The 25,283-nt window shown below is 38.7% G+C and overlaps 1 protein-coding gene across 17 annotated transcripts in view; it reads right to left on the bottom strand.

The window, feature by feature from the left end:
• Window positions 1–25,283, bottom strand: part of NCOA2 (nuclear receptor coactivator 2) — a 283,737-nt gene that overhangs the window by 64,565 nt on the left and 193,889 nt on the right. The window lies entirely within an intron of this gene.

The raw sequence follows: 25,283 nt of genomic DNA, 5'->3' as shown, positions 1-25,283 counted from the left end.
TTCTCTCCTGAAAAAATCTCACAGAAGAAACAGATGCACAGTTATCTACATACACGCAAACTAGTTACTTCAAGAACACCAAAAAAAGTCTAAAGCATAATGGATACATATCAACAACTTGCTAAAAAACAACACAAAAACAATGTGCCAATTATTTGTACCCGAATAAATTATATCCTTGTTTACACTGCATGTTATCATTGTAATTAAATGCAAATAAAGAAAACCGTAAATCAATTTAGTACCCAGAACCAATCTGCTTTTAGAGCTTGGTAAATTTTGCTTCCTTTTTTGTAAAAAAGATTTTACACAGTATTTTGAAAACCTGTAAAGCTTAATTTGCATTTGACATCGCAGAAAATAATTAGGAATTATGCAGGTCCTCCAAATCTTGCCGCTCCCATGATGGAGAGCTTCCACATGTATGTTTATCAGTGGAAAATGGAAGATGACCTGTGTGGTTCAAGTCTAAACTCAGCCACTTAACAGAAGTGTGAGTCAGAGGAAGTCACTTCGACTTTTGAAGGCCTTAGTACCTGTCTTCTGTACATCATGGACTGTGACAGGAGTAAATGGGATATGTAAAACATACTCGAAAAACTAAAAAGTAGTTTTCAAATGTAACTTACTACTAGCATATTTCTGTTTATTAGTTCCTCCTTACTGAGTTTCAACCAAATGTAGTAATTTCTTTGCAGAGCTTATCACAGGCAGACTGTATCAGCTTTTTCCATTGCTCTACTACATTCCTGATTCACCTCCTTAGATCTAAATAACTGTGACCACCTATGAAGGGACCTGCTGTCTGGGAGCCTTTATAACTCAATATTGTGAGGACCTGTTGCCCTCACTTCATTTTTTTCTTGCTGCCTTCCCTAGCTCTTGACTGTGAGGTCGCTTAACGCTTGCCCCCTCCGCAGGCTTGGTCTCAGCCCCATTCCTCAGCCAGTCTTAACCGAGGCAGGATATATCTGAGGCTCTCCCAACACCCTCCACCACACACACACCAATCCCCATTTTGCTAGAATCTTTTTCACTGCCAAATATACCCCAAATAAACGCATACTGGGGCATACTATTACTTCTTTTTGCCAGTTCACTCTGAAGGCTGTAGATTTCTCTTCAGTTTCTGCTCACCTTACTTCCCACCAGGGATAGCACTGGCACCATCACCTACTGCTTCATCATATTTTCACCTAATTTAACAGCCCTGTCTTGTGGTAGTCCCAGCAGGCTTCAGGCCTAAGGATCCCTGAGTTTCATTAATACTAAATCTTAAAACCCATATAAAAGATATTATTTATTTATGTGGTCCTACTGCATTCTTATTTTGTCTTTGGCGTTGTGGCACTCGGTGTGTAGGAACAATGGATTAACATCCCATAGAATGGTAATTCACAGCCTTCCCTCCACTTCCAAACTATTCACAGGAGTATACGCTCCCATCAGTAACATCTTTGTAGCAGCACTGATTCTCAAATTGGAATGGTGTACAAGAAAGGATCTGTCCAGACAGGGTCCATCAGAATTTTCAGATTGAAAAGGCATTCTTTGCATGAGATTCTGATACATCTTCCCAGGAGGGTATCCTGTTCTGCCCACCTCCTGCCATGTGAATCACAGTCCATGAAATAGTACACCGTCCCCACCAGAAGGCAAGTTTTATGAAGGGGGACTGTGCCTGTATCCTCAATGGCTAAGCACCGTCCCTATTTCAGAGTAGGTTTTCACCAAATATTTGGTGGCTGACTGACAGACTAGACCCACTGCTGGCACATATTCCCAGAAATACAGGAGCAACTGGAATCGAGGGTGGGTGGAAAAAGAAACTGATTTTCTCCTCGAGGCCCACCGGCCTTGCAAGGTGCAGGGGGAAGAACGGAATAGGTGGGCAGGGTCAATAACATGGGAAGAGGGTTTTCTGAGGAGAACCAGTCTTAAAAAACGAATCATCTTGTCTTGCCTTAGTCAGGAAGTTTCCAGGCATCTCATGTTCTCAGGGTCCCAAGTTCTCCTATCCTTCCACTGTTACAACTGGTGGTTTTATTCTTTTTAAAGAATGGACTTAATTTAGATTAATGCTGGGGGAGAGTGAGATATGAAGCAACAGCTGTTAATCACAAGGGCAACCCTGTACCTGTCGCTGATCACTAGAAAACATCAGGCTATTTGTCATGAGATTCTGATATCATAATAGTAAGAAATCATTGTTTTCTGTGGGGTCTATAATAATGCCGCATTTTAGGGCAAAAGAAATACAAAATAACAGTGCCTCTGATAATCCATTTCTGAGTCTTTTCAAGACAATATACCCTGTGAGAAGTTTACAGAGGATCTGATCATCAATCACTCTGTAAGACCCAAAACTTTCCTAAATTCATCCATTTGTCAAATTTTAAACATTCAAATGTAGAAAACCCAATCATGCAGTTTCCTACACACTGATAAACTTTCATGATGGGTTATTTTAAATATTCTAGCAACAAGCTCAGGCTCTGCATTTTGGACTTTTATCAGAAAATATGTAGAATGAGGATCATATCTGCACAGCATTTTCTTTTATTTTTAGGAATCTATGGATCAGATATAATCTAGGGTGAGGGCCTAAAATTTAAAGTAGGAGATGATTTAGATCTGATAAAATATGTGTTTGGGCTCTACTGGAAAGCCTGGATAAAAATAAGTAACATCCTGAAAACTTATTTGTAATAATAAAACATGTCATTTTTTCCTCTTTATAATATTCAACTAATAAACCTTTAAAAGGGGAAAAGAAGTAGCTAACAAGAAGTCACAGAGAACGAGTGGCCACGACAAGGAAATGGATGGGATCAGCTCAGCAGTGTCCGTCTATGCATCTCGGGTGTCTTGCTAAGTGTGTGGTACAGGCAGAGTGAATAATCCTCGTCAGCTGAGAGATCACATTTAGCTCGGAGGCCAAAACAATTACAATCGAACCAAACGAGAAGAATTTAGGGCTACACTGTGAGGAACTAACTTTAAGTTCAAAGAAGAGATAAAAATGGCTGGACATGGCTGGAAATATTTCCCATGCATTGTAATTGACTTGGATGGCAGAAGCAGTGGCCCAACAAGGAAACTGGTGGGAATGGGCGTGGCATCTGGCCTGGGGGAAATCTCAGCCTGGCCTCTGAAAACCAACGTTAAGGAACACTGACAAAAAGTCTGCCTAAACTGGAATTCTAGGAATCCCTGACTAAAAAATGAAAACAACAAAAATTTTCACAAGATCAATTTGAAATTATATTAGTGGAACATATGCTTTGAAAGAAAACTCTGAGTCTATTATTTGCAAGAGAACTTTTAAAATGTCACAATACTTACACAATACCCTCATATGTATTAAGAGAATGGGAAACTTTCACTACTGATGGAGTCAATAAATAAGAGGCAATGGATAAATACAAATTTAGGGCCTTTCACTCCTGTCCTCACTAAATGTTTGGATATATGCATTTTCCAGAAACTTTGTCACCTATTATTTAATTCTGTACTGAATTTGTGCTTTGACCATCTCTCAATATTAAAAAGAAAAAAATCAATAATATGAACTGATAAGAAAACACCTAGAATTATAGTTTTCCCAATGTAACGGGAATCTAAATTAAACTGGCCACGAATTCATGCTATTTGAGTACTTTTCATGAAGAAATTCCTACCTTTGTTCAATGTTCAGTTGAGCCTTAAAATTAAAAGGAGGAAGAAAAGGACTCCTTTGAGATATACTATGTTGACTGAACATATATTGGTATCTTGATGGAGCATTTCAGTAATGAGTATGCTATTCTTATGGAGCAGATATAAATAAGCTTAAATCCTTAGATATATTTATACTTCTGTAAGTACAGGATTACTATACTAAAACACACTATTTAATATTTTTAAATTAGACAATTTTCTCAGCGGTCACAAATTATATTTACTTTTCTATATTTTGCATCCATTAACTATAAAAATATATTCTGTTACAAAAATATCCTTCAGTAAACTCAACAGTAGAAAGATGGTCCCAGAATTTCATATGATCAAAACCTTATGAAATCTTATTATTACAGATGGAGCTCTTAAATGGAAGAAAGATGATAAAATTTAATTTTCAAAGCCTAAAAAAAGATTTCTTCTCCATGGCTTGACTTCCATTTCTTCCTGCTGCACTTTAACTATTAAAGTCACCTTTTTAGATAAAGAATATGACCTAAGAGACTAACAATGAAAATAATAATTCTATCCTTTTCTTTCTCACTCCCTAAAAGATAAAAATATCATAAAATAGCGATGATCTTTTTAATAACACAGTTTTTACAAATACAAAGCTCTGATTAGAGAGACTGCCCAAGGATGCCTCTCTAGTCTTTCTCCGAGTGTCCCTTCCCTCCTGGGTGGCTGCTTGGGGAGTCATCCCATCCAGTCCCCTCCTCCATTTGCCTGCACTCCAGAAATCCAATACCAATTAATTAGATTTCCAGTTCAAAGCAAAGAACAAAACCCCATCTCTTCAGGGACCGTGTTAAGATGAGTCATACCACAAACTGGGGAAAAATCATTAATATTATATTCCATATGCTTTTCTTTATAAGTAATTATTATTCATGTTTTCTCTCAGAACAAAAGGAAAGGTGAAAAAGGAAGCCTTTGATCTCTAGAAATATAAGTGATTTAAAAATATAAGAAAAAAAGGTATTTTTTGAAGCAGTTGGATTCAATTCTTTATCTTTGGCATCTATAGGCATAAATTTGAAAGTAAAACAAGTTTTCTGGTGAGAACAGCAACACATCAGAAACTGTGAGTCTAGCAAAAATTTTGTTTATCTTTAAAAAACTATAATTAGCTATTTTTAAATTATGAAGCGGTGTTTTTTAAAAAAAGACCTTTCTCTGTTCTTCTGAAACATTATTTATTGATTTCTGGTAACTTACTGAATCTTATAATATTAGGAAGTCTTGTCTATTTGATTATTAGGCAACTGAACTGAGAACATACACTCAAAGGGCCTTTGCACAAAACATCACCAGAACGGAGTCCTATGTCCTCACAGGGATGGCAGTCATGGCACAGGGGACGGCTACGTGATTGTTCTAACTCCAGCAGCAGGAGGAGTGGCAACCACCACTGACGACTCAGAAACCTAAATGCTGCTTAATGTCCGCCCATTAGAGGGACAGGGTGAGGCCACCATTATCGAAGAGGTATATACACTTTCTTTTCTTCATTTTTTTTTTTTAATCATCTGAAAAGCCTGTGGAAAACTTGTGGAAATTAGTCTATTGTTAACAAGTCAAAATTCAAACAAATATCAATTATTCACTCTGTAAAAATATGTCAACTGCAAGATAACCCACGGAGTATTTACACACATACAGAAAAACTTGAGCGCGGCCCATGGTTAGATCTCCCTGACACATAGAGCCAAGTAAGAGTTTAAAAGTTATTTTTATGTCTGGTCAAGCATGAGGATAGTTGCTTTCACTGAAGCAGTATTATTTAAAGTGCTAGAATCTTTGACTAAAATGGAACCTGATACTTTATGCAGGTTTTATAATTAATTCTACTGCTTCAAAATGAGTAAAATCACTCACCCAGAAATCTATCAATTTTTCAGTAGACTGACGTCAAACACAAGTCTAATAACCCCCACAACAAATTTTAAGACTCTAGTGGGAATACATCCACGATTTCCATCTTTTCTTGCATTTAGGAGCTGGATGGTTTCAGGTGAAGTGACTGTGAGACCTAGCCATAGTGCGACCCACGTAGAGCAAAGAAGTCACTGAAACAATGACAGGCAGTTTCTGGCCAAGCACTATGGATTAAATATTAGAGGAAAAGTTATGTAGCATCTCAAAGGTTCTAGAAGGTAAAACCAGAGAATTATGCATCTGCACACAACTAAAATTAGAAAAGCTGCCATATGGCTCTGTGAAGCCAGCACCACATTCTTATTCATTAGGAAGCATTCTGCTAACATAAAAACACAAGGCCCTTCCTGTGCTCTCCAAATGTGTTTATCTTTTCAACATTGATGCACTATATATCATCAAGCTGCTGAAATCTCCTGCTGTGCATATTAAAAACGCACAGCTGCACTTTCTGCAGTGGTGGGAGGAACCTAAGCCCCAAGTTGCCTCCCTCTCTTTCTGACATTGAGCTTCTTGTTACCATATCATGGTTTCTCTTCAGCATGAAGAAACAGCAAAATTAACCAATTTCAAGGCTATCTCCACCCAGCAAAACCCCCTCACTCTCTGCTGCAGAGAAAGCAACACGCTTGGTTTCGTTTTCATCCATGGTAAGGCACGACTATTTAAAGAGAACCAATAATCATGCCACAAGTTTGAGACATACAGGCCCCACTTTTAAAATTAATGTACTACACTTATCAAGAGAAAAGACAGTAACCAGAATAGATTCTGGGTATAACTGGCTAGAAAATGCTTTTGTTCATGAGAACTCTCTATCACTGAATCTGCTGTCATCAAAACTCAATTTTCTTTAGTACCCCACTTCACATACGACCTATCAACATTGAATGTACTCACAGGTAAAACAGACAGTGGATAATCTTTGTAGTAAGCCATGTGAGTATATAACAATTTGTCCAAAATCTCTTTTTTTTTACATAATCTACATATGCCTATGCCATAGAAGCTTAAATTTAAAGACAGATCACAGAAGGAAAAAAAAATATCAGACACACAGTGAACCACAGAAGCAACGCAAGAATCCTGTTTAAATCCATGGAAACAAGGCTTCAGAAGTACTGCAAGGAATCGACTGAAAGGCAACAAGTACATGTCACTGAACTTACATCAGCATTCATTCATTCCCCAACGTGATAACGGTGCGTCTCTACTCGAATCTTCTACAGCAATGGAGTATCGAGAGATGAAGGCAAAATAAAATGAAAACTGCTTATTTAGAGTTAATTCTAACTCACTGGGTTCTGCTAGCTGAGGCTTTAGGAGTCACGTGAATAAGGAAACGGAGGAATCATAATTTGTTTAGAAGGCTGAAAGGTGAGCTTGAGAGCAGACGAAGGCAGAAAAAAATAACCAACAGGTGTGGAAGAAACGAGAAGGGAGGTGAAGTTCTAATTCAGAATATTTAAGGGCAGCCTCTCAAAAGACCGAATTATAAAAGTGTTTTCTTTCTTTCTTTCAAGTACCTATGTTAACTCAAGCAAGGCCAACAAAATTATACTATGGGAGCACTTAAAGTTTCTGATAAATAATATTTCCATTAAAAAATATGGAAATTATATTAAAAGTTGTTTCTAAAATCCTTAAAAAGACTTTGGTCAAAGTAGTGTAAATATTTATCTCCTAAATCATTATTCTGTTTATTGGCATAGCAAACCTCATCTCCTGATTTTCCTACTTACACCCCAGCAATATTTATTTATCTCCCAAAATGCATCACACTGTCGCAAGACTTCAAGCATTTTCTCAGACTGCTCCATTTGCAAGATGCTCTGCCACCTGCTCTCTCTGAAGACCCCATCAACTGTTCCCGAAGTTCAGCACAACCAAGTTAGCCCCTTGCTCTGTGTTTCCACAATGCCCACGCCCGCCCCGTCACCCAGCCCACTCCCCCTAGTGTTGTGAAATGACTCATCTGTTTTCTTATCTGTCCCTTTCACTGTATTGCTGGTCCCGTGGCTACAAGAGAGGTCTTTTTATTCACTGCCTGGCACATGGTGGGTGCTCAATAATGTTTGACTTAATACTGAACAGTTCTACAGCTGGAGCTGACTTTCAGTATAGCCAGGATCTAAAAATCACAAATGCCTCCTTAGAGGGATCTATTCTGAAGAACTTTACTGTATAAACTTTACTGTATACTTAAAATAACAGAAGTGGATTCTGAGCTCTGATTTTTGGAGTCAAAGTATCAGGTAGAAAAGGGATGAGAAAAAAGATCAGACCATCTGTGCTAAGGGCATCAGGATAATTCCTATGGTGGCTAGGCCAACGGTATAGCATTTAGGGGGAAGAAAAGTCACCAATGCCCTTTCTACACCTGAGAGATGAAGAAAAACAAAAACAGACCAACTTTATTAATCCGGATTATCATCCAGGAGTTACAACCTGCTTCATAAAAAAAAAAAGTAGTTTGGGTACCATGGGAGTTTTTATCAGACTCTGGGATTTTCCCAGCCCTCTTAGCTCTTAAGGAAACAAATCAACACAGGAAAAGTTCTACAAATCACCCATTTGCCTGGGGACCCAGTATAAAAGAGTGCTTTGTCAGGTTTCTTGTTCCTCCCACAGAGAGGGCTGGGAGAAGCCCTGGCCTCTAAGGGTACGGTCACCGTCTGAGCCAGGAGAGCCATCTAGAAAGTGGGATTAGGCCAGAGGAAACAGGGCTGAAATCCCTGGAGGCTGCAAGGTTCTTGTCTTATTCAATTTTGGACACCCAGTGACTAACATAGAATTTACCACCATAAAGATGCCCAGTAAAAGCACAGGGAAGAGAGGGATGGGGGATGAAGGAAAGGAAGCAGGGCTGGTTCCTCCACTGCCCATTGCTGACCCTGCCACAAGTCCTCCCCTCTTTCCGAGCGCTCACAGGGCTTCCCTCTCGAGCCTCTGCTGTACCTCAGCGGTGGAAGTTCAGAGGTGTGCCTCTCAGGACACTGAAAACCATCCTAGGACCTGACCTTCACTGTCCCATGCAGCCATTCCTCCACGCCCAGGAGGCCTCTGTGCTCCCCACCTCCCTTTCACTGACATGCATCTTGCTCTCTGATTCTTTTTATGTTCTACTTGTCAGACCTGCTAGGTTTCCTCTCATGTTCTTCTCCCATCTGGATATCTCTTCCTTCCAGTTTTTCTCTACACACGCAGGACCTGATGCCTATGCCTCCTAAAGAGATTGCTAGTGCTAGCTGTACAGATACTCTTCTCTTTTTCCCCACTGCGATTCTAACACCACCACGGGGAGGCTAAAATCCCCGGTTTCAATTTGCCTACTACCATCTACTATTCCCAGTTCTCTCACTTGTAGCCTTTGCTTGAGCAATCACGGGAGGACCTCATGAGCAGGCTTTTTAAAAACCAGGTGTCCCCAATCCACAGCACCTATTGCAAGAAGCTAAGAGCACACAGAATGATCCAATTTAGAGATGTGAAACATTAAATTATGCTAAATTGTATCATCCTAATAGAGAAAGCACAGCATCGATAACAATACCAGAACTTTGCCTAAATACATGTAGTACCATGGCTCTGGCCAACCACGGAAGGCAGGGGGAAACGGGGCTGAGGGGAGGGCATACTCTCCAAGGATCAAAGCAATTAGAATTCATGAGAACAACGGAAATGACTGTAAGGTGAGTGCGGGGTCCAAGGCCAGAGCTCTCTGTGCACAGGGACCCGAGAGGGCCAGAGCACGCTGTCTCTACTCCCAGGGTCATGGGGCACACGGGGGCTCATCTCCAGAGGCAGGCTCCAGAATATCTTACGTTCCATCTGTGACCACCAAAACCTCTTATAGGCGAAAATCTCCAGTAGCTAAAAATGAGGTTCTTTCTAGATCAACTCAGCAGGTTATTTACTAAGACAAACAAAAACTAAGTAATTTATATGTGAATGTTTAGGGAGGAAAAGAAGTGACTATTAAGAGAGTAGGTCTAGTCTTGAGCACATTTCAGGCACTTTGAACAATTACTACAGGCAAAGTTCACCATTTCTTGTGACCCTGAAACCACCATTATTGGTTGTTTTGTTAGACCTTCTCTGTATGTTTGTTTATATTCTATATTCTACCTGGTTCAGAAAAGCTTGTTTTGGTTTTAGTTTTTTTTTTTTTAAGCTATTAGGAACTATGTATGGGAATAAGGCTCCCTAACAGTTAAAAAAAAAAAAATACACACAGCACAAATACAAAACCTAAAATCATTTTATATACTTATTCCAGAGAAATCCAGCTTGGAGAAAGGAACCCAGGTTTATGCTCCAGGGCTTCAGGAAGAAAGGATAGAGTAAAAAGGCTACAATCCTGGGTCTAAGAGCTTAACTGTCAGAAGATCTATATTCTCCAAAATAGAACTTTTATGGGAGAAACTACACAAAGTATCATTTTTATATCATACAGAAACAGGAGTTTATTCTATTCAAATGTTTGAAACAGTTTTGATTTGAACTCACATTTTTACATATAAAAGTGTGGGTACCCTCTCTCCTGAAACTAATCTCAAAATGGTCCTGGTCTTTATGAACTTGGGCTCCAGCAAGGCAGGGCAGTGATTAGGGCTGAGCCTGTGCAGCAAGGTGCAGAGAGAGAGAGCTCTTGCAAATGATTCATCTTCTGCACTATGATCATCGGGGTCCTCTTACAGGAAAGAGTTGTCACCTTAGGATGGCATCTTAAACTGTCTAGACCAAATGTGAAGCAAAGCCTGGTAAAATAAAGGATCTAATTTGTTTTGAAGGCCAAATATAAGCCACTACAGAATTATTTAAAGCAAGGTTTGCCTACACAACAAAGAGTAACCTGATTTGTATTTGTAGATTTTCAATACATGTACCCAAATTTTGTCTGATTTTGGAGAATGATCACTGTATTAGGTGAAAAGAAAAGAAAGACTGGGAAGCATTTGGGAAATAATCCCAAAGCAGATCTTCCTAATTTTCTAAAATATGAAGTTTCTTTATCATTATCATGGCATCCTAAGTTTAAAAGAGATTCTAGAAACAGAGAGCCCAGCAAATATCCATTCAGTAGTTACTGTGTTTCATAATGACAACAGGAACAAATACATCTTTCAAGTGACCCCTTACATACCTTACGGTATGAAATCTCTCCAATTTAAGCAGGAGTGGCAGTGAGTCACCAACCAGCCTTCCACAACTATTTAGAGCAGTTGGCAATTAAAAAGAAAGCAGGGGTCAGCTTCACTCAGAAACTGACATGCCTCACCAGGCAGCAGGACCCCAAGCGAGTGGCCTTAGAAAGTGCAGCAGCTGCATGTTTCAAAGCCCAGCAAAAGTGTGGACAAGAGGTGATCACAACTCTCGTGATGAGGTCAAAGTTAAATTAACAAAGGCTGATATTTACAAAGACCCTTAAATTCCGTATCCTGACTACCTTTTCTACAATGGAATTCTCTCTGTTCTTTACGCGTAGTCCTGTAATTCTCCAGAAAATTTTGTATGTTAAGGGAAAAAACAGTGTGATATCTCCAGTAATTTAGTAATTCTCTTGGATTTTATATCTGTTAGGTGCTCTCAAATACAAAGACTATTTAAGCAGTCAAATCCACTTGCAAGAAAATTTTAAAAAGTCATCTTATTTAAAGTCTGACAATTTTGTTCTCCAATAAAGGTTATGGAAAAGTTTAAGCCACAACTGAAAGACACACAGTGAGTGCCATGGCTATCCGACAGATAAATCAAAAAGAAAAATCCTCCGGAGGTTAATTACAATCATCCATCTAGGCCATGGAACAGATCAAAATTAACTCCCTAATTATAAATATGAAAAAGACATAATAGTAATTAAGTTACTCCTTATCAAATTAACTGGTTCAAATTAGCTTAAAATTAGTTTTGTTTTACATACTTTAGCCATAAGAGATCAGTTTCCCCACCATTCTACAACCCTTCAAATAATGAAATAAAATTCTCATAAAATTTATTCTTCCTATTTTCAATTTTAATTCAATTTCAATTTTAATAGCTTCCAAATGCTACATGATTTAGTATTACATTGTCATCAAGATTTCAGAAAAGTTCTACCCAATGGCATTTTGAAACAGATTTAGCTTCAACACAGATAGATGGTTTGAATTCCAGAAACCTGTTTTTGGAAATCCTGCCTGCCAGTTGATGGCTTATAGGTGTGGCAGATAAAGTGGCTGAAGATGACAGATATGACAACTGGGCAGGTCCAGTTTTGAGAGCCATAGCAAGAGCAGAGCTAGCCTTTCCTCCGTCGACGTAAAGCCTGGACCAGAAGACGATGCTGTGCTGACGCCGTTATGTAAATTCACCTGCCTCTCAAACATACTGTCTTGGATTTGCTTTTTCAAAATGCAATGTTTGTTATTTTTTATTGCACCAATGGACAGTGGGCTTCCCAGAGACTAGAATGGTGGCAGTTGTTAGCTCTTATTGCCAAGGAAAATATTTGGCTGCATATAGGGTTTCCTGAGAGCAAGTTAGTACATGACCTCAATCTTTTCCAAGCTTATCATAATGCTCTACGTCTGTGCTGACTCAGCAAAACAATCTGTAATCACTTGCAAAACGCCCCTGCCTCACAGGGCTGTTATGAGGCTTAATCAGATAATACATAGCAAGGACTCTGAGCCCAACAGAAGAAAGGTGCTAAGAAATAATATTATTCTGCATTTATAATTACAAGCAGTCTTACAAAGACAAGAATCCAATAAACCTGTTCAATTCAAATTACAAATAAAGACTACTTTAAATAATTTAAGATGAATAATTGTATAACAAAGAAAAATGTGAAATCATTCGTGTTAAAAAAATGGAATGGACAGACTTCATAAGGCTAAGTCAAAATGAAAAGAAATAGAACTAGACAAGTTTCTACTAAAAGAAAATTACATCCCTTTGTGATAAAACAGAAATTGGATCAGAAACTTATAAGAAGAGTATATTGTACTGACGTTATCTGGAGACACTGCTATTAGTGAATTAAATTTAGTATCATTTCTATGGTTTTTCTACCAATAAACTTAATTTTTAAGAAATCAAAATCAGTATTAACAGTAATAAAATTTCTTTTCTTCAGTTATCAATGGTAACACTGAAAACATAAATTTTAACTTTCATTGGGATAAAACATGAGTATTTTACCAAATGTAAATTTCTGTCTTTTTTAAATATTAAAATAATGCTGCAGGTTGTTTTTGTTTTGTTTTTTGCCAACAGCGTTTGTCTCCTGGATGAGAAACACCTGTTTCTTGTCGCGCTGGACGAGCCCAAGCAGGGGAAGATGATGCCTGCAAGTTCACTTCAACTGGGGTGTCTCCGAAAGAGCGGGCCAGGCTGAAGCGGCATTGCTGGGTTCTCGGGGGCCACTACCTTTACCGGACAGTGACTGAGGCCTTCCTGGTCTCAGGCGTCATTTTCTCCAGGAAATCTACTGAAATCGCAGGGGATCGTTTTCTTTACCCTCTGTTCCTCCATAACACTGCCATAATATCACACACTAGATCATATGGCAATCATCTGATTTGCTACCTGGACCTCCTCAGGATTCCCTCAAGACTGTCAAGTCCTTGAGCCAGAGCGTATTTTTCACCTTTGCGTCCCCATCCTCTACCACAACTGCTGACCCACGTAGATACTCAATAAAAGCGAGCTGAACTACCCACGCTCTGGAGAGAGCAGTGGAAAGAGTCCCTCAAGTGGCCTGGGTAGGTTGCATAAGATCAACTCCAAGTGCACAGATGGGACATGGGATTTTCCTTCCTAAACTTTATTTGTCATTTTGTTTTCCAAAAAGTAGTTTTTTGTTTTTAAAGGAAATATAAACACGATATTAGATGGTGACGATGCAAAGATAAAAAAGACAAGCCTTGCCCGCCTGTGTGCATTTAAGGCACACTGCAACGGTTAAGCCAAATGCTCAAATGGGGTTAGTGGATTATCTTCTTAAAGTGTTGTGGATTTATGCAATAAAAGAAGAATGAAATTTATAAATTTGTAAGTATTAGGAAGTTTTTTATTTATTTAGCTGGAAGATTCAGCTTATTTGGAGAGTTAAGTTCAGGAAACAGCATTGATCCAGATGCTGAATGAAGAGAGACTCTAATTATCTAAGATTTCACTAAGAATGCTTTCATCAGAGACGGAACATCGCAAGAGCTGATTACTTAACTCAAAATAAACTTTCATCAACACACCAGGAACAATGCATACACCTCAGGATGCTAACAGGGCCTAATTAGTTCTCTGAAGTGTAGCAGCTCAAAAGAATTTGGAAAATAAAAACGTGAAGGTTAATGATCTTTTATATTATCCTCTCAGGATAAATCCAATTGCCAAGGAAATTAGACTTATAGCTCTCAAAACTTCAGGCTAAGAGCATACTCTACAGGAATAAAAATAATTTGTCAATTTTTCCAAGTTAAACCCACTGGTGCACTTAAAAGAGAAAAACCTACAATCACTTAACTACAAAGGTGTCTGTCTAGAATACGGGCTCTGTATCTGTCCTTTCTAAGGAAAGTTATGAGTCACTGCGCCAGCAGTGGAGCTAAAACACTCACGTGTCTGGATCTTTTCTCTCACTTACCCTAATATGCAAATCAGGAGCTCAATTTTAAAACTTCAAAACCAAAAGAGGGGGATTTAGTACAGCACGTGGAAAGAATCTAAGGAGCCCCTCAGATTAGTATATAGAACAGAAGCAATATAGGGGAATTGTCATAATCAACTACTTAAAAGAAAGGAAGTCAAAGGAAGTTGGGAGAAGATGAACATTCAAAGTGACTATATTATGAAAGAGAAACACTGACAGGGGTAAGGTGGTTCTGAAAGGCAAAGATTACTTTGGGGAAGATACCTGAGTAAGGGAGCTAAGGGGTGGGCCTAATAGAAAAAACTAATTAAGCAACATCGTAGCTATGACTCTGCACAAGAACATTTAATACTGCAGGTCTTTATAAATCCTGACACTGGATCCATAATCTTCCAGGTGCATGATGACCACCTCCCCCAAAGGTCAATTTGGAAAAAATTAAACTATTCATAATTTATGTCTTTAAAAAAATATGAAAATAGCTTTATTGTGTCCAACAGGCAAAGGACTAGCAGTGAGTACATTCTTACAATTCTGAGAACTACTGTATTGAGATGGATATCAAAGATAAAATTGCTATTGCTTTGAAGCCATTAAGTGGGAACCAAAAACCCAAATGTCCACGTAGTCAGGTAATGTATATTCACTTCAGTACTGAAATAACCCAGTCAAAGAGAGAGAGTAGATTTCTACCCACCTCTCCAACTGCACAGATGGCCTCACTCTCATTTCTCAGCACCCCAACTTAGAATATCCTCCCTACTTAGAATATTTCCTTTGAAATATAGATTAGCCATAATTTAATTCTTCATGTAACCTAAGACCCACTATTTATCTATGTGGTCTTTGTCTCTTTCAATAGAATCTAAGGAAAGGGAGAGGAGAAAGACAGACAGACAGATACAAGGGGGATACGTATGGAAGTGAGGGGAACCCATAAGCACCTCCTGTGGGATCAAAAGAGATAAATTTAAGGGTTTCTAAAGACTGAAGATGAAATTGGGAATATAGACAAAGATGAAATAGAGCTTCATTTATATTTCAAAGAACATCTGGGACATGATTTATAATGAGTTTTAAAGACTTCCTGAAAGTTTGTGACTTTTCCTATGTTTTTACTTTATCTGTTTCACTAGCTAAACAATTCCAGAATTGAACATTTGCTTCAGAGACAAGAATTGCACATAAAAACCTGCATTTTGTGCTGCAGTGGACCAGGGGAGAAGAAAAACCCCAGTAGAAACAAAGGGAGTGGCTAGAGGAAGACAGTGAAATGGGAGGCAGGTGACCTATGAAGAAGAGGAAAGACGGCCTTGGCCCAGAGCCTCTGCAGGCTTCCTCCGCCAGCCTGAGACCACAGTCACTCGTGGCGTCAACTCTCATACATCCATGTCTGAACACCCCTCCCCCGGGGGCTGCCCTTCTGGAACTCTGCTCCCGTCATAAGAGTCTGCTGTCGCTGGGCAAGTGGAGGCCTGGAGAGGGAGGGGTCCAAGACTGTCTACTAGGGCAGAAAGGAAGGAAGAGAAAACCATGCTCCGGGCCTCTCTGGAAATCCAGAACAGATCTTCCCAGGAAATATATGGATGTGCTGATTAACTTCTCTAGTACCCTTCACCTTGTAAACATTGGGTCAATGGTTCCCACCTTTTGGGGAAAGGGGGCTCTTTTTAAATATCAATAACTTCCATGGAGCCCCCAAGACAGCATCTATACTTGAAATGACATGTAACAGAAAGAAAAGGTTACAATAAATTTAGTAATGCCTCTAAAAGAATTTGTATCTTATTTATCATGACACCATTTCTACATATTTGAAACAGAGCTGTACTTACCTCATATGTTAAGAACTATTCTAGTTTGAAGCATTATTGGTTACAATAGGCGTTATGGAACTAGTCCAAGAATCTAATCACCAAAATTGCATTGTTTTGATGGAAATATCCTCCATTCCAAACCATTCACTTACAAATAAATCTTAGAGGGAAAAATGGTTTTTTAAGTTTAAGATTCTCTGTGTTTCTTTCTTAAGAAAGCACGGCAGTAGGAAAAACACTGATTTGCTAATTCAGTCACACAAGAGACATCTGTCCATAGAATCAGAGACAAAAATAATTTCTTTCACCTTTGAGAATTTCAGTTCTCTAAGAATATTCCAAATAAAATGTACTATATGTTATTTTTTTCTAATCTGACATAAAGGATCTAGAAATTAAAGGTGGTCTATCAAAAGAAAAAAGCTTTTAAGAAGGTGAGCTTAATTTAGGGGTGGTAAAGAATATTCATGTCATTTCCACTAGGGCTTGCTTTTTTTTTTCTTTCCTTCCTCCCCCTCTATCAGCTATAATAAGATAAATATACACTTGGAATCTTACAAAATGGTGGTATGCACATGCCCATCTAATGTATTGAGAAGCACTCCAGGTCTAAAGAAACAGAAGACCTAGACTCCTCCAAATGGCCCAGGAATCCTGTCATGTCCACCATCCAGCCTTAATGGGAGTGAAAAGGCAGTTCAGTAATGAACGTATGGGAAGCAGCACCTCTGCCGAGTGTTGGCGTTATTTATTTCACGTTTCTTTTCTTCTACAAGACAAAATGTCCTATTTCCAAACCTGACAGGTCCAAAAGGACTGTAAATCTATGATGGGGGCTCAAGGTTCTAGCACTGGAAGAACAGAATCCAAGTCCATTCTAATGAGGAACTTTTCCCTCTTGGGTAAAATCAATGTATTTTTTCTACGTGACCATGTTGAATGGGGGGTTTCTTTTGTTCAAAACGACAGAAACGAGAAACATAAGGCAAAAGTACCCTTTCAAACAGCTATGGATATCTAAAATTGTAAGTCTACAGCTATGGATATCTAAAATTGTAAGTCTAAAAATGTGAAATCTAATAAATCCATTTGCCAGGTGGAAGTTCGCATTTGACAGACTTCCTCTTCAGAACACAAGTTAAAATCCACTCTCCATAGTCTCGTACACAGCTCAGTACTCTTGCGTGAAACACGGCCCTCAGACTCCACCTCTTACTTTATCTCTGGTCAACAATGCAATGAATATTGGGGTGGTCACAGTGATTGTCAGCAAAGTCTGTTTTGCTCCCGGTATATCTCCTGAAATGGGAGAGAACACCTTAATCAGGCCAGACCTGTTGTTTATCTAGAGGTTACATCGCACAAATAAGATGGACAGATAAAATGATGAGATGTTCACTCTGACAGAACAATTCCTCATCTGCTCACATCAGGGTACAAAACGAAGGTTCTAAAACAAGCTTGGCATCCAATTTTCTGGCTCAATACTAAGAAGTCTTTTTTGGCCTCAACAGCAACTTTCTATTTTCTTAGGATCTTTTATCATCTCTTTTTCCTGACAGGAGAAGCTGAGCTGCCTTTAAAAGTGTACATCATCTTCTGAAATAGGGATCTGCAAAAAATATTCTTCCCAGTAACTAAACCACGGTGTCTCAGTATATCTTAAATTCTGGCTGATAACATGCTTACCCAATTTACTCATAACAACTTCTTCCAAATGGACAGACCAAAGCAAGAGTCAACAGCTGGGTGACATGTTTATTTTATCCTTCCACTTCACTGGAGAGACTGGCTTTAGAGCTAGGTAGAGATCTAGATTTGAGTTCTAGTTCCGCCACTTTCTAGCTACGTGACTCTAGACAAGTCACTTAAAAACTCTAAGTTCCCCATCTATAAAATGGAGTTAATAACTAGACCTATCCTACAGGGGTGTTGCATGGATGAAATGAGATAACGCATGTCAACAGTAGAGCCTGGCGCCTTCCCTACATGAAAGCTCTCATTTTCACTGTGGTAGCTGACCCTGTTGCTTTTGACCTAGGATATACCATGAACTTTGCTAGTATACAGGGATGGATCTACGTTTTGTAATGCATGAAGCTTATACAAGTAGAGGGAGGGGACTCTCTTTAAGAACACAAAATTAAGTATAATTCTCATTCTTATTTATAGAGAATGAGAAAAGAAACAGTAGCAAAACACTAGAGCTTTGAAAAGACTCAAAGTTCTTCTTCTGAGATCTCTTTAGATAATTATCTGAAATGTTTGTGAAGAAGTGCTTCCTGATGGAAATGCAGCTTCCCTATCTAGACAGTGCTACAGCTCCCAGCACTCACAGGGACCGGGGCAGGTAAGAGGCCCTGTATCTTGAGCTTCTTAGCTCAGTGGTAAATTCTGCCTCTGAAAGTATACACTGTAAATTCATGACTTATTTCCTTTATTTTCTGTCACTCATCTGGCACTTGGCAAAAGGTGAATGCTCTGAATACAGAGCCACAGTACTCAGAAGGCTCTCATGTCTATGAGAAATTCTTTTCATTGATCAACAACACCTTAGCATCTTTTTCTTTCCATCCTTTGATATTGAGATAACTAGAAAAAGACAATAAAAAAGACAAGATTGGGAGAGACTCATCAGTATCAAAGGAGCCTGGTTAGAAACGCACTGGTGTGTGGCACACATAGGAACCTAGGTTGGGGGCAGTTCTAACCTAGGGCAGCTTTTTGCTGTAATAGTTTCTCAACCTACAAGGCTTCAGTCCTTGACTGCAGTCTCCATAGGATTTAAGATATTTAATGAAATCACACCTAATCCCAAATCATTGAAATCTCTTCTGTGAATAATACGTGTTAAAACTACCCTTAATGACACAGCAGTAACTATTATAAATCTTTATTTTGGTTTTGAGTGTGTTGCTTTTGGAATTTCTCTGTAGATGAACATTTTATCTCAAAATAAACAAAGGCAAAGTTGAAGACATGAGCACCATTCTCAGAGGTAGGTAATGTAACACAGTAGAAAGATTACAAGCTTTAGAATCACCAACAGACCGGGGTTTGAATTCTAGTTTGTCATTTACTAGTTTTAAGGCCTCAACCTTACTATTGTTTCTGCATAATCAATTTTGTTTTCTATGAAACACAGACAACAGTATCAATCCTGAAGAAGGTGATCAGAGGTAATTCAGGGATGGAGTACAGAACAGAGGAGGATTCAAGAAGGGATGAGAAGGTAGCTGATAGCAGTGTGTATGGATATATTTATATGACATTCTTTGAATAATGCTAAAGAAAAAAATTTAGTAGTCTTAGATACAAGGAATCCTGATTCTTAATATCAGACTTTCTCTAAACATTACCCACAGGGTAGACTTCAATATATTCTTGGAGCAAAAAAAGTTTTATTTCCCACCTCCTCTGTTATCCCAGTTTGCCTCATACCATATCTATCTATCTATCTCCACCTACCTACCTATCATAGCACATGTTGACTTGCTGTAATGATTTCTTCTTTTTCTTAGATCCAAATACCCTTTATCCCTTATTAAATGTAGGCAAGGCCCAGCTGGACAACCACAGGCCTCCCTCTAGGGTGAGTTCTCAAACCAGGGAGAAGGATATATGTAAGCTGAGGACAGGATATTCTAAAAAGGCTTTAATGATTTCTTTATTAATGAGCCCCTGGATGGAAGAGACAGTGTTTTGCTTCTCTTTCTATCTCTGATGACTTGCACAGTATGTGGCACGTAGAGGGCTCTGGTAAATGTGTCCTGAATATAAGTGTGAATTAATGAGAAATCATCATGTTTAAATATAATTATGGCATGATCCCTGGTCATTTCCAGACTACACCATTGGAATTTATTTCATGTAGTTCTATTTCAAACTGATACAGCAGTTAATGATGGTCCTTAAATGCTTTCTATCTTGTTTTACCCATTGTTCTATTCATACCTTCTTGAAGCATCCAAAGAAAACTGAATTTCTTTTTGCTTTCACATTTTCTCCAAATCTTAATTTTTCTCTGTTATTTATATAAACACTTTTAAGTATCTCTTATGTTGCAAGGCATTACGGAAAGGATATAAAAGTAAATAAGCTATGGTTCTTCCATCAAAGAGCTTATGTGGTGGTAGGGAGTTTTTTTTAAGGCTTGAACTGTTATATTACGAGCCAAAATGAAATATATATTTTATCAAACAATGGCACACAAACTATGCAGGTATAGGTTAAAGAGTAATTAAGAATTCAGGTTTGCCTAGAAGAATGGCTAGACAGACAACAGCAGGAGACAACCCAGAAAATACGCTGGGACCAGTGGTGGAGGGCCTTGAACGCCATGTGAAGACATTTAACTTTATTCTGTAAGCAGGGGAGACTCACTCAAAGTTTTGAGAACAGTAGTTACATATCTAATACCCTTTTAGGAAATTAATGTTGCTAGTAGTGTGGATGGATGATAGAAGGTAGAGAAGTAGAGATGAGTAAAGGTGAGAAAAGATGACTTAATTGGTGTGTTATGAATAAAAACGGGAAAAATAAGGGGTGAAGATATCACAGAAAATGGCGAGGAACTGACAGAGCTGACTGGCTGGCTGAATATGGTGAAGAGGTATAGGAGGAAGCTGACGTAACCAGGACTCTGGTTTCTAGCCTAGGTAAGCACCAAACAAGGGATCAATATATGATGGTAACAGGCACTGAGATGAGAACAGGAAACAGGACAAGCCATTCTCTTAAGGAGGCAGAGGAGAAAATGGGTTCAGGTTGAGACATAGGGCACCTCTGTGGAGATTTCTAACAGGCAGCTGGAAATCTGGATGAGGCAGCTAAATTGTAAGCCCTGGGCAGTGAGGAGGAGTAAAGGCCCTTACTAAGTATCCGTGCAAGGAGAGAGGTGGAAAGGTCAAGGGCAGAGATTTCAAGTTGACAGTACTCAGCACAGATGTGATGGCTGAAGGCTGGAAATAGCTAAAACTGATGATGGAAGGAATTCAGCTGGGGACAAACAGAAGGCCAAGGGTTAGATGAGGAAGAGAAGCCAGAGAATGAGTATGAATAGAGTACAGACCAAAAGTAGAAGTGTTTTGAGGAAGGAAGGTCACCAGTGGCAGAGCTCACTAGAGAAGCAAAGCAGGGTAAGAAGGAGGAAGAGGCCTGCTGGATGTGGTCAACAGGAAGTCACTGCTCGTATTCCAGGGAGCAGTGTGGTGACAAGAAGGGGCAAACAGGCCAGATTTAGTAACCGAACAGTAAAGGGGAGTGTAACTCACTTCATTTTGTAAGAAATTTGGCAATAAAGAGAAGAAGAAAGATGGAATAGTGTGGTGAGAAGGAACCCATCATCAGAAGGTACTAGAACCTCAGATCTTTCTTGGTCCCAGACCATATCCTGATGTCTCCCTATTTACTCCTCTGTTAGCTAATTACATCCACTGAAGGCCAACTAGGCAAGGACTCGCTAGAAGAAACTTCATTGATAACTCATTCTACCAGTATTTTTGATATGTATGTACAATGTATACAAAATATGTATACTTATTTATAAATTGCATGCATCACTGTTGGCGTGTGTACTAAATATTATTAGAGCTCAATGATATGGGCTCTGGCTTATCTTTTCATTTCTAGCTGAAATGCCAGTGAGCACCTTCCACGAACCCCAGGCGAGAACATACACATCTCAGAGCACAATGGCCTTACTCTAGAGATACGTTTTGCACTGCTATTTACTTATCCATAGCTTGTCTTTCCTACTACTAGACTCCAAGCTCCATGATGGCATCAGCCACGTTGCCTATGAGCTGCTGTATCCTGGGACTTAGTAAAAAGGAGGCACTAAGTGTTTTCTGACTAACAAAATGATGTATTATTTTTTTGTGTGTGTGAGGAAGATCAGCCCTGAGCTAACATCCATGCCAATCCTCCTCTTTTTGCCGAGGAAGACTGGCCCTGGGCTAATATCTGTGCCCATCTTCCTCCACTTCATGCGGGACGCCGCCTCAGCATGGCCTGACAAGCGGTGCATTGGTGCACGCCCGGGATCTGAACCCAGGCCACCAGCAGTGGAGCACGCACTTAACCACCACACCATGGGGCCGACCCCATGATGTATTATTTTGACTCACACTATCCACTCCTAACCAAGTTCCAAAATTGAGAGCTGGGAGGGTAATTTTCACCTTGCTGTGCTATCTTATTACTATGATAACAATGATGACAACCACCACAGGCCTTTGACAGTTCAACTGTTAAAAGTTGGTAAATAGAAAAGGAAGAGGTATACGGAGTCCACTTAGGAGACAAAGTAATACTTTAAGATTTCTAAATAAGAGAATGAGGTGCTTCAAGCCTTAATAAATTTTCTATCTGTTCATCAAACTATTTTAAAATCTGATTTAAAAAAGGTAATATTACAGCCACTGTGGAAAACAGCATGACGGCTCTTCAGGAATTACTATATAATCTAGCCATTCCACTCCTGGGTACATATCCAAAAGCAAAATGAAACCAGGGACTTGGATAGATATTTGCACACCATTGTTCATAACAGCTTTATTCACAACAGCCAAAAGGTGGAAATAATCCAAACTTCCATTGATAGATGAATGAACAAAATATGGTACATACATGCAATAGAATATTATTCAGCCTTAAAAAGGAAAGAAATGCTGAAATATACTATAACATGGAGGAACTTTGAGGACATTATGCCAAGTCAAATAAGCCAGCCACAAAAAGCAAATATCCTATGATTCCATTCATATGAGGTACCTGGAATAGTCAAATTCAGAGACAGAAAGTAGAATAGTGGTTACCAGGGCTGGTGGGAGGAGGGGGGAGTACTTACTGTTTCGTAGGTAGAGAGTTTCTGTTTGGGATGATGAAAAAGTTCTGGAAATGGATAGCGGTGATAGTTCTACAACAACGTGGAGGTACTTAATGTCACTGAACTGTACTCTTAAAAAGAGTAAATTTTATGTTATGTATATTTTACCATAATAAAAAAAGGTCAAATTAAAATCAATTCTCAGGTTAAAGTTAATTGGTATCCAGAGTCTTTAATCAATAAGTATTATAAGTATAACTGCAATTCTTGTATTCTGTGAATTATCCTTTCCCGTCACATTCTTAGAAAACGAAGCAGGATTCAGACCTGACATGCAGATAAGACCAACTGTGGAGTAAAAGCTGGACTAACAATTATAATAAGGTCCCAAACTGCAAGAGGCCAATTTTTACAGGACTCCATTTCTCACCAACAAAGCTGAGATGAAGAACACAATCACTGTTTTCCTGGAATTATTGCTTTAAAAACATTGGGGGTGATAGAAAAGATGAGAGGATAAAAAAAAAAAAAAAATAGACCCCTACACTTATTACCAGAGATAAATGATTCAATAATTAGCAAAAGGTGAACATTTTCCAAGTGGAAATGAACTAAAATATTTCAGATGAATAACAGTAATAAGAGGAGGAAGGAACTGATAAGCGACAGACGTGAGTGCCTTTCGTGCCCACTCTCAAACAGGAGATAAACAGATAACCAGCATGATCTAAGAAGGTCATGCCTCTTCCTTCCCTGTAACCTACATAAAGAGTCTAATGCAGTAAAAGGCTTCAGGGAAAGAAACAATCTTTAGAGGAACACGAGAAATGGCTAAAACAAGGCAAAATGTCTAGAAGGGCCACTCAATGCCACTGTGGTTTTCTCTCATTTTCCTACTGACTACAGATTTGCCTCAAGGGACCTTCTTTCCTGTACCTCAGAACCTCCTCCCCATACTCTTAGCTTACGGTCATGTTTGGTACCCTAAACTATTCAAGGATATATGATATTAAGATATTTGACTATAAAAGGCATTCAATGCTGTGATATGGTATTAGATACTTATTCTTTTCCAAATGTCTTCTTGGAAAAGATACTCAGCATCATCAATCATTAAGGAAATATGAATCAAAACTACAATGAGATATCACCTCACACTCGTTAGAATGGCCACTATCAAAAAAACAGAAAATAACAGATGTTGGTGAGAATGTGGAGAAACTGGAACCCTTGTGCACTTAGTGGGATTATAAAATGGTGCACACACTGTGGAAAACAGTATGGAGGTTCCTCAAAAAATTAAAAAATAAGAACTACCATATGATGCAGCAATCCCACTTCTGGGTATATATCCCAAAGTATTGAAAACAAGGTCTCAAAGAGAGATTTGCAAACCCACGTTCATTGTAGCGCTATTCACAAGAGCCAAGATGTGTAAGCAACTTAAATGTCCATCAACGAATGGATAAAGAAAATGTGGCATATACATACAATGGAATATTATTCGGCCTTTAAAAAGAAAAAAATCCTGTCACATGCTACAACATGAATGAACTTGGAGGACATTATGCTAAATGAAATAAGCTAGTCACAAAGACAAATACTGTATGATTCTACTTACATGAGCTATCTAAAGTAATTAACGTCATAGAAACAGAAAGTAGAAGGCGGCTGCCAGAGGTTGGGGGGAGGGAGAAACGGAGAGTTGTTCAATGCATACAGTTTCTATCACGCAAAATGAAAAAGTTTTAGAGGTCTGTTGTACAACAGTGTGCATACAGTTAACAATACAATAATGTGCACTTTAAAACTGTTAAAAGGGTAAATTTATGTTATGCTTTTTTACCACAGACACACACACACAAAGTGCAACTCATCAAACCAGAAAAAAAAAGTGTCCTTGGGAGGACCAGTTAAAAGAGTTGCATGTATAATAATTTATTACTGTATAATCCATCTCAGTCTGAAAATTAAGCCTGAAATACAAAAAACAGTCACATTTCCCTCTTCCTCGTTTTACCAGTACAACAGGTTAAAAACATAGGTTTTTTTCTTACTCGTTAAAAATAAAAATAAAAACAACCAAACAAAAAAAAAAAACTAAGAAAAATGTACTTTAAGCCTAAACCAACCAGCGAATGACAATAAAAACAACAAATAGTGGTATTTGTGCTTTATATCTTTTATTTACTCCTATGTTAAAATCACTATACATAAATCTGACCATATTTAGCCACTTCTAATCTTTAACAGTGAATAAATTATATATATACACACACACTTATGTAGTGAGTAAATTACAGTATAATCGGAAACTCTTGTTCTCTTCCCCCTACCACATCCC

The sequence above is a fragment of the Ceratotherium simum genome, chromosome 31, assembly GCF_057802395.1.
Source record: "Ceratotherium simum simum isolate JZ-2026a chromosome 31, ASM5780239v1, whole genome shotgun sequence".
Classification (NCBI taxonomy): domain Eukaryota; kingdom Metazoa; phylum Chordata; class Mammalia; order Perissodactyla; family Rhinocerotidae; genus Ceratotherium; species Ceratotherium simum.
The sequence above is the reverse complement of the archived record's forward strand: the minus strand, read 5'-3'. Positions and strand labels throughout refer to the sequence as shown.